At 36.0% G+C, this 8,983-nt stretch overlaps 1 protein-coding gene across 2 annotated transcripts in view; it reads left to right on the top strand.

Moving 5' to 3' along the window:
• LOC106878318 (SPRY domain-containing SOCS box protein 1) overlaps window positions 1–8,983 on the top strand; it is a 138,645-nt gene that overhangs the window by 86,943 nt on the left and 42,719 nt on the right. The window lies entirely within an intron of this gene.

Below are 8,983 nucleotides of genomic sequence, written 5' to 3'. Positions count from 1 at the left end.
TAACTAATTAATCAATAATGTATTCACCCTTGTTGTTTGCAACTTCTTTCCAACATTCAACAAGATTTTCAATTCCTCATTAGTAGAAATCACCCGATTTCGATTCGAAAAATTGATCCAACCAAGCTCTCAGTTCTGCATGAGTATTGAATGAAACTCTGCGTATAGCATTTGATAAAAGAGGCAGAAATCCGTTGGTGCCAAATCAGGAGAGTACTGCATGTGTGGTAGCACTTTCCAGCTATGTGTTTGAATAGCTTCCTTGGTCATATTGGTGATATGAGGGCAGGCGTTGTCGTGCAGCAGAAGAACCCCATTCTCTTGAATAGCCGTGTTGAGTCATTCCATCTGTTGAACATAGAGGTCTGCGTTGACTGCTTGGTTCCGTTCAAGCAATTCATAATGGATAATCCCTTCCCAGTCCAACTATACGCACAACATCGTTTTACATGGATGAAGATCTTGTTTCAGGTGCAGTCTCGCTTGTTTACCAGGACTAAGCCATTCCTTACGCTGTTTCATATTGATGTACAGGCACCAATTTTCGTCGCCAGTCACGATTCGGTAAAGAAATTGTTGCTTGTGTCCATGAGCTGAGCGGTGACAAGCAAGCAAACCAGCAGAGATTGTGGCTTGTTGATTTTTGTTGTTGTCACTTAAAGCATGCAGAACCCATGCTCAATACTTCTGAGCATTTCCCATTGAGTGAAGATGCTTCTCTATAGTAGTGTGGGAGAAACTCACTTTTCAACCATGTAGTTTTAGGTTTAGTCCCACTGTACAGCACCCTGGGTAAGTGTCTTCTACTGGCCCCCTAGGCTGACCAATACCTTGTGACTGAATTTGGTTGATGGAATCTGCAAAATCCTGTTGTGTGTGTGTGTGTGTGTGTGTGTGTGTCTATCTATGTTTGTCCATCTTTCTGTCTGTGCTTGTATATATTCCCTCCCACACTGCTTGACAACCAGTGTTGGTTTTTATTTATGTCTCTTTAACTAAGTACCTTGGTAGAAAAGACCAATAGAATAAGTACTAGACTTAAGAAAAAGAAGTACTGATTTCAGTTTATTCAGCTGAAGCCCTTCAAAGTGGTACCCCAGCATATGAAAGACAAGCAAGAAAGAAAGATTAAAACTGAAGGCATAGATTAAATTTTCAGCAAGCAATAAAACAAAGCTATTTCTGCATGGTTGGAGTAGTTAAAATTGTACTTAGTTTAGTGCAGTGGTTGCAAAGATAACAAAAAAAAAGAAAAGAAAAAAGAAAAGAAAATGTTACTGTGCAGGTATTTTTTGGTAGCTTCAGTGCTGCTTGACACAGCTGGAGGCAGTGATATTGTTAGAAGATGCCAAAATTACTTCAGTCTTTTGGGAGAAGCAGGTTGTGTCCTGCAGTGCAAGCTGTATGTAAAATATAAAACAAATCAGCTTCACCAAGAAAAAGAAAAACCCACATCAACTAAAAGATCAATGTGTCTGTCTTTGATTCCTGATATCAATGTAATCAGCACACTTATTTTTATAATACAATATTTTTTGAGAATGTTAGCAAAGTATTACTTTGTTATTGATAATCATTTAGTTATTTCTTTTTCTGTTTGAATTTAATATCTCAAAGGTAGGTGCAGGCATGGCTGTTTGGTTTAAGAAGCTCACTTTGCAACCATGTGGTTTCACATTTAGTTAAATTGTACTGTACCTTGGGCAAGTGGCTTTGGCTATAGCCTTCAGGCTGACCAATACCTCGTAAGTGAACTTGGTAGTCAGAAACTGTGTAGAAGCCCATCATGTATGTGTGTGTTTATTTGTCCCCCTCCACTACTTAGCAAATGGTGATGGTTTGTTTATATCCCTGTAATTTAGTGATTTGGCTATAAAGACCAATAGAATAAGTACCAAGCTTAAAGAAATAGGTACTGGGGTCGATTTATTTGGCTAAACCCTTCAAGGCAGTGCTTCAGCATGGCCACAATTAAATGACTGAAACAAGTAAAAGATAAAATGATATTTTGAATGTTGCATTTTAAACCAATGACAAATTTCTGATTAGTAAATTTCAAAATATAGAATTTCTCAGTTTTTACCAATTCAGATATTCATGGTACTCTATGAGGATTTCTGTTTTGTATCCTGCAAATACAAATTCTTCATTGCAATAGATAAAAAAGCAGTGATTTTAGTAAGAAATTAATGTATTTTGAACACATGGCCTTGTAGTTCGGGGACAGTGAATTATGTCCTTGAGCAGACCACTTAATTTCTTGTTACTCTTGTCTACTCAGTTGAAAATGAGTACCATCCTAGTGCTGGTACAGTCTTCTCTTTCTTCTAGTTTTCTCAACCTTGATGTTGCACTGAGCTGAGAGAGTGTCTGTTTGCAATTACCCAGCCACTTAAAACAACTAGTGAAAATTAGCTCTGTGGTTAAGAGGCATGCTTCCCAACCATGTGGCCTTTGGTTCTGTCCTTTATGTATGACACATTAGGCAAGTGTCTTCTACTATAGCCCTGGGCTGACCTAACCCTTGTAAGTGAATTTGTTCAGTGGAAACTGAGAGAAACCTGTCGTGTGCATGTGTGTTTGTGTTTGTCCCCCATCACTACTTGACAAATGGTGTTGGTTTGTTTATGTCCTCATTATTTAGTGGTTTGTTAAAAGAGACTGATAAAATAGGTACCAGCTGTGTGAATTGGTGTGCATTATCATCCTGAAAGAATGTGTTTCCTTCTGGAAACAGTTCCGCAACTATAGGATGAATTTGATCAGATAAAATGCTTAAATAGTCTTGATTATTAATTCTGTCATGAATGGAAACCATTGGGCCAGCAAATGCCAAGTAGTACAGCATGTTGTTTCCAAATTTCTCGCAAAGTGAATTGCGTCATAGTGCTGTTTTTCTCACAGATGGCACCCAAGTGACCCTACTATACTGTGTAGTTGATAAAATCAAAAACAAACAATGCACATGTGTGAAATTAAAAATATAAAATGGCAAGAATTTACCCATTGCACCCTGTATGTATATATATATTTATATATATATATATATATATATATAAATCTGTGTGTGTATGTATGTATGTATGTATATAATGTATGTACTTGTACATGCTTGCAAAAGAACCCAGAAAATTCTATCTTGGTAATAAATATACACTTATGCATTCTAAATCAAAATATGTGTGCATGTGTCTGCTTGTTTTCCTTCAAGTTTTGAAATTAGATTTATATTTACAGAGTTAATTAAATCTAAGTAAATGTTTAGTTAAAACCAAGCTGGCTGATATTCTTAGGCATTTCAACTTTTAACTATTGATTCCTCATCTAAAATATTCTCTTGTTTAATATATTCTCAAGTCGTAGTAGGAAATATTGATTATTGCTTTGTGCTGTTTTCACTGTTTGGTTTCCTTTCCACAAAGAAATTAAATAAAACTAAAAAAAAAATATGAAAAAGAAGCCTTCTTTGGTCAGTTTCCCTGCTTTAGTGGAAGCTTGCCAAAGAAAGGGAGTCACTAGGAGCCCTATAATAAATCATTGTTTCTTCTGTTCTTTCACATAGATAGATGCTAATATTTGCTCCCATCAGTCAACTAGTCAGAAGGTATTTTCTGCATGTTTAACAGTTAACTATTTTATCTACTACTGTGTAATATGTAACACTGATAAACAGTTCTCTGTATCAGAAGAGCTCCTCATCTGTCCTGTATAATCAGAAATTTCATCAGTTATCTTTTCCGGTCAGCATCAGTTGGATTGGTGTACAAATTCTGACATTCATAGAAACTGTTTGTGTTGATGTTTTACAGTGACAGTGGAAGGTAAAAAAATGGATCCTGAACTTAAATCTTTGCTGAAATTTATGATTGCTGGCACTGTTCAGTGTTTAAATCATGACATTCGTTTGTGCTTTCTTTGGTTGACAAGTGAAAGTATGTGGCCTACAAGAGTGTGGTTTCAGTTGTGTGTTGTGTTCTTCATTTCACATTGCTCCAGACGTACTGAACTATAAATGAGTAACCCTGTGACAGACTGGTGTCCTGTTCAGAGGGAATATAGTGATCTTGGTCACTTATACACCATGGAAACTAAATAACCATCCCTATAAGTCCTAGGACTTGAGACACTACGTTTTTCGTTGATGAACCTGTACTGATAATTTATGGAGGTTGTTTCAAGAAATGCTATTACTTTGTGATAGAAATTGTTCTTATGTGTCAAATATTAAAGATCGCTGCATGGAGGCTTTTCTTACACTAACGATTCCAGTGTAAAAAGTTGAGAGATGACAGACCTTTAGCAAGGTAAATGTTGGCCTAATTTTCACCTATGTCAACCATTACAAGTGTATGTTTTGCCATGGGCATAGCAATCTAAGATTGGTTGTGTTTGATGTCAGAAATGGATTTTATTTATTTAGTTTTTTTAAACTTACCCTCAACTTTTAAATTAACTCGATAGTCTGTTATTTAATAAACGTGAATTGCTGCAGGCTCTGTATCACTACTAAGTGTATCACTGCTATCATCTTCACTACTATTGTCATTGTAATTATCATAACCACTAATATTACTGCCACCGCTTTTATCACACCATCACTATCACTCACTACCCCTTTTGCTTTATCAACTCCACTATTCAGCATCAACCATTACCACCATCATCAGCTACAATCAATACCACCATCACTATCGCCACCAACTACAACCATCATCACCACCACATCAGTATGTTATTTAACAACATTCTAAATTGCAAATTTATGTGATTCTTTATACATTTTGCTCTTACTTTCAAATACATTAACTACAAAACTTCTTTATGACCTCATCAGTTGCTTTCTTGCATTAATTAATCTACTTTAACTCTCTCGTTACTGTATTTCTATGAAAATATACTACCTTTGTTTCAATTATTTTGAAAATAGTGAAGAATTTATTAAAATAACTTTGCTATTATTAAGCTAGTGTTTGGTACATAAATTAAAAAGAAATTTTAATGAAGGTTTTAACTTAGATCACTTTAAAACAAGATGTTTTTATCATAGAGCTTAGGGCAGTCTCAGGCAGGTTGGCATCAAGAGGGTCAAACCATATCTTGCCTGTTTCACTACCTTAACCTGTTAAAACAAACATCCACAGATTTTTATTCGGAAGAATTTTTTTTAACCATTTAGTGAAGGACAGCTGGGTAGCACCATTTCTTTCTTTCTCTCTCTCTCTCTCTGCAGAGATCCAAAACAAACATCACAAAGCACTTTATCTTACACTCTTACCTAAGGCATTGGCATGGCTGTTTGATAAGACATTTGCTTTCCAATTCCATGGTTTTGGGTTCAGTCCCATTGCCTGGCATTTTGGGCAAGTGTTTTCTACAACAGCCCAAAGCTGACTGAAGCCTTGTGAGTGGATTTGGTTGGAGGAAACTGAAAGAAGTCCATTGCGTGCATGTGTATGTGTCTGGACATCACATAACAGTAAATGAGTGTCACTATCATACAAGCAGTGTAATTCATTTCAAGAAAATGTCTGACCATGAGGAAAAGTAACATTGCTTGGAAACAGGTGAGGGCATCTGGCTGTAAAAATTTCTGCCTCAGTAAACTCCATCTGATCAATGCAACATTAAAATGATGATGATCTCTGCCAATTAACTAAGACCTAAGAAATTCAATAATTGCCCTATTAAACTCTCTATTTACATCACTCAAAAGTTCCATATAAATACACTCTACAAATTAATGTGAGGGTGTTATATTTTTCATTGGTAAGAGCATTGTATCCATCTTCTCCCACTCCACATAAGACATTATTAATACAACTTACTAACAGCCAAGAAGCTTGTATTACTACTACAACTATATGCTACTAGATGACTGTCTCCTCATGTAATGTGATGATTCTAGTGACATTTTCAATTTATTAGTAATAACTATAGCCAGCACTTGGATAATCAGCTTGAGTAGTGCTAATTTCTTTACATAGTTCTATACAAAATCTTTCAGATTTTTTTCTCTGATAATTTTAATTTAGGCATTAAAAAAGATTAATGATTTATTTTTATTTTCTTTGAGTTCAATTTGAAATAACAGTTGTTTTGAAAAGGCATTTAATTTGCTATTTACTGTTGCCATAAAATTTGTGTGTGTGTGTGTGTTTGTGTCTGTGTCTATGTCCCAATGGGTGTTACTATTATCATTGCTAAGCCCTGTGCAGATCAAACTTGAATTGCAAGTTGGATCAAACTATTGTATCTTATTCTGCTCATGTCTTTAGAGAAGGCATGAGCATCACAAATCATCCATCCTACTTAATCATTTATTGGTGGTTACCACTCATTGAGGTAGGTTTGTCAATTGATTTTATAGCATTTGTTCATAGATTATGTAAATATTTATCCTTATTATATATTTGTGAAGTTGGTGATGGATGACTGGCAGAATCATGACTCAGTTCCACTAAGATCAACTTTGCCTTTTTCATCCTTTTGAGGGCCGATAAAATAAAGTGCCAGTCCCAAATTTCCAACCTTATGCCTCTGTTACAAACCAGTTTATATATATGTGTGTGTGTGTGCATGTATGTATATAAATAAATAAATGGAACAAGAACTTATCGGACAACTATGAAAACATATGGACAGATGGATGATACAAAGATGGACAGGAAAACGGAACATTTGTGGCTTTCTATTCATCAGTCAAGCTTCAAATCATGATTACAGTTTCGGCTTGTTACACTTGAGACTGTTCAAAATTGGTATGCCCAAAAAATCTAAGCTAAGGGCATTAAATGTTTGGAAGAAAGCGAGAGAATATGTGTGACAACACAGACAAAGAATGAGAAAATGTTAGATTAGAAATACAAACAACAAGAATAACAACAGGTGTCTTTCGACTGAAAGGACAAGTTAAGCTGGCATATGGGGTGGAAGCCTTGCGGCAACAAACATAGATGGAAGTCAGGAAACAGGAAAACAAGGTGCTGTGCAAGCGGTGGTCAGGCCAAAAAAGAAAGATCAGGCATGCTTGGCCCAAGAACTAATTATGTGGGAGGAACAGAGAGAGGTAGAGGGCAGAGGGATTGAAGAATCAGGAAAGGAACTAGAGAGAGGGGGGCAGAGGGAAAGGTACAAAGGAAAGTAGAGAGACTAAAGAAAGAGAATGCCAAAAAGTGTGAGAGAAGGGGAGTGAGAGAAAGCAAGATGGAAAGAAGTACACCTTTTGTTCAGCTTGTAATTATGTATCTAATGACTTCTTTCTTTCCTCTTTTCTTTTCTTGCTCTCCCTCTCTCACTTTCTTGGCATTCTCTTTCTTTAAATCTCTCTACTTTCCTCTGTTATCTCCCTTGTACCTTTCCATCTGTCCCCCACCCCCCTCTCTCTTTCTCTAGTTCCTTCCCTGATTCTTCAATCCTTCTGCTCCCTACCTCTCTTTGTTCCTCCCACGTGATTGGTGCTTCGCCAAACATGATCTTTCTTTCTTGACTTGACTGCTGCTCACACAACACCTTATTTTCCTGTCTCTTGACTTTCATCTATGTTTGTTGTCACAAGGCTACCACTACCCACGCCATGCTAACTTAACTTGTCCTTTCAGTCGAAAGACACCTGTTGTTATTCTTGTTGTTTGTCTCCATTGTTGTCACACATATTCGCTTGCTTTCTTCCAAAAATTTAATGCCCTTAGCTTAGATTTTTGGGGCCTACCAATTTTGAACAGTCTCAAGTGTAACAAGCCGAAACTGTAATCATGATTGGAAGCTTGACTGCTGTGTAGAAAACCACAAATGTTCTGTTTTCCTGTCCGTCTTTGTATCATCCATCTGTCCATATGTTTTCAGTGATGCCTGTTCTTGTTCCGTTTTTTTTTTTTAATTTATATATACATTTTGCAGCGTACATACACTTTTGCTCAGCTTGTTAAGTATGTGTGCATATATATATATATATATATATATATATATATACGGTTTAGATATAGATTCAAGGCTTGAATATGGTACTTATGCGAAGGCACCCGATTATCACATCCCAAAAGGATGGGTGATTAAAATCAAATAATAAGCAACACGGATTTCAAAAGTGATTGCAGTACGCACGTTTCATGCTACTTCAATTTATTTAAGTAATGTGAGCATTACCTTAAATGCAATATGAAGAGCAATCTTCAGCTGCACGAAAAAATGTAGAAAAAAAGACATATTACAAATGTGGCAACATATTAAAACCAAGTGGGAGAGAGCAGAGGAAGAATATATAAGTCCATCTTGACATAGCAGGGTCTATTTCTCAAAGGGGGGAGGAGTTGTGGCAGATGCCCCCAGGTGAGAAGTGGGCTGGTCCACTACTAATAGATAGGGGACTGACTCAGTTAGTAGTGTCAGTCAGTGAGGTATGCTGTTAGGGCCAGTCCTGCAGAGATGAATAAATATGTCATCATAATGTGGGACATATCAAAAATACAACTGCATAACATAGTTGTTAACATTATGTAAATTTGCATTTTCATAAAAATTCAACAAGTGTCACTAAAATATTTAGTGATGTATCATCTGGAAAACGTTTGGCAAGAGTATCAACTGAAGAAATGGCAGTTTGTGAGAATAGGAACTTACATAATGTTACCTATTAAGTTATGTGTTTGTTCTCCTATTTTGAATAAACATCCTGCCGAAACATATGTAGTGATGTCATGAAAAATCTATTTGTTTTATTCTTGTTCACTATAAATTACACCGCATAAAATGTACTAGTTATTCCTTTGATACAAACACTGATTTGCATGATACTTGATGCTAGAGATCAATTGTTTCAGCTCTGCATTGTCTTCTGCTATGAAGACTTATACTACAAGGAATTTCAGAGTAATTTTCTAGCCAAAAATACACAGAGGTGCTTTGATAGTAATTTGCCTTGATTATTTAATTGACCCCTTCTGTTTTTTATATATATATATATATATATATATATATATATATATAT

Source organism: Octopus bimaculoides, chromosome 12, assembly GCF_001194135.2.
Source record: "Octopus bimaculoides isolate UCB-OBI-ISO-001 chromosome 12, ASM119413v2, whole genome shotgun sequence".
Lineage (NCBI taxonomy): Eukaryota > Metazoa > Mollusca > Cephalopoda > Octopoda > Octopodidae > Octopus > Octopus bimaculoides.
This window is presented reverse-complemented; position numbering and strand designations above follow the sequence as displayed.